Source organism: Papilio xuthus, unplaced genomic scaffold (genome assembly GCF_000836235.2).
Source record: "Papilio xuthus unplaced genomic scaffold, Pxut_1.1 DF826539.1, whole genome shotgun sequence".
Lineage (NCBI taxonomy): Eukaryota > Metazoa > Arthropoda > Insecta > Lepidoptera > Papilionidae > Papilio > Papilio xuthus.
Window position 1 is genome coordinate 566 of NW_013532110.1, and position 2,093 is coordinate 2,658.

The following is a 2,093-nucleotide window of genomic DNA, read 5'->3' on the forward strand; positions in this document are numbered from 1 at the left end:
AGTCCTCTTTCACATCCCACCCTTTTTCTTATAAGGAAAGGATGGAAGTGGACTTTCCGGATGAGAGGATACATGGAAAGGGAAGATATTTTATTATTGTTCATCCTCTCCTTCGTCGATTGAAGGTAGGCAACGTGTATGCAATTGCGTATGTATGGGCAACGGTCACTTCGCTATTTCAGCGATTTCAGGTGGCCGCTCGCTCGTTTGCCACCTTATGATATTAAAAAATAAGCCTATTTATATCTAAAACATTATGTAATAAGCTTTTAAAACCGTTCTTTATATTAATAAGCTTTTAGCTAATCATGATGAGTCATTTCTTAGACGTTATTACAGTGACAGGCTTTAAGAGAAGTCATTGTTCGGCTGAAAACTTTTACTTATAAAAGGCAATGTAGGTAAAAGCTATTTAATAAAATACGCTAGCGACCTCTTTTGTTACTAAGAAAGAATATTAAGTGCAACACAACGCCTGCTGTCTTATAAGAAAAAAATCCTATAGACGCCTTGCACAAATACTAAAGACTTTGTTTTAAATTAACTCAGATTTTTCTCTATTGTAATATAGCTGTCGCCTGCGATTCCGTCTGCGTGGATTTGAAATTTATTGGTGGCCTATGCGTTCTTCCAAACTATGTTTATATGTATGCCAATCATCGATATTGCAGATATCCATTCATCAAAACATTCGCATTTATAATATTAGTAACATAAACAATATCGGATATAACATAACAATACCTCGGTCAAAGAATTAGTTTAGCTGTACAGAGTGGGAACGCTGCCAGTATCTTCGGGACCTTACCTGAAGGGACTCCTTTTATTAACATATTTTAGTTAATTATTCGTTTTTTTTTAATATTTTATTTTATATAATTGAAATTAAAATACTGGAATTAACATTAACAATATCGTATGTAAATTAATTTTAATTTTGTGTGCTTGTCTACAATCTTCCTTGATTCCAACTGTGAGAATTTTATTAAAATTCTAATATGTTAAATACTAATAAAAACATAACCTTTTAATTATTCTTGGTGTAATAAGCATATTTTTCTAAAGCTTCGTTTAAAGCAAGTCTTTAATACGCAATTAATAATAAACTATGAGAAAGCAACTGCTATTACGTTGAATCTTTGAGCATAAATTAATGCTTACATTAATTTAATTTAATAATATTTTCTAGCGCAGTTTAACGATATTCTTATTATCAATCTTACTAATGTTATAAATGTTTAGATGGATGTTTGTTTGTTTGAAGATATCTCTAAAAGGCTGCATGGATCTCGCTGATTTGGCATAGATGTAGAACATAGTCTGGAGGTATACGTAGGCTACCAACTAAGTTTTTTTTAAATTCCGCGGTGGAGTCGCGGGCGACAGCTAGTTGAAGTATCAATAGGTATCAAACGAGCAGTGCGACTCTTAACGAAAAGCGGTTACCGATGCCCATGGACGTTACACGCGGAAACGACGACATGTGACATAGTGTAAAATTGTAGGTTACATTGGGGACGAACGGCCTAAGAGAAACCTTTCTAAGACGATTAAAGAAGTTGATTTATGAAAAAATCTTTCATGTATTATTGACTTAAAAAAATCCCACAGGCCCCGGCGAGATTCGAACTCGCGATCTCCTGTTTACTAGACAGGCGCTTTAACCAACTAAGCCACGGCGCCTTGCGCTGCAGGCGCGAAATTTTACAGCAAAAGTAATCATGATAAAAAAAATGTTTTTAGTTTCATAGTTTAGGTTATATTTAACTTGACCTTTTTGTTGTTTATTTTAGAACTAAACGCATATTTTACTAAGTTCATTAAAGGTGATTCTCTAAAAAAGTCATTGTCTTATGATGGATGGACGGATGGATGTTTTTGAAGGTATCTCGGGAACGGCTCAACAGATTTCGCTGAAATTTGGCATAGATGTAGAACATGGTCTGGAGGAACATATAGGATATTTATTAAGTTTTTTAATTCCTTGCGGACAGAGACGCGGGCAACTGCTTGTATTTTAATAAAACATTCAACAATATAAAGCTATGAAAGATATTCTCTTCATTGAACTTTAAAAGTTTTATGGATTGCAT

General features: G+C 33.9%; 1 non-coding gene across 1 annotated transcript; it reads right to left on the bottom strand.

Annotated features, from left to right (window-relative positions):
• Positions 1–1,609: 1,609 nt before the first annotated feature.
• Positions 1,610–1,683, bottom strand: TRNAT-AGU (transfer RNA threonine (anticodon AGU)). The gene has a single exon. It is a non-coding gene; the product is annotated as a tRNA-Thr (tRNA).
• Positions 1,684–2,093: the final 410 nt, after the last annotated feature.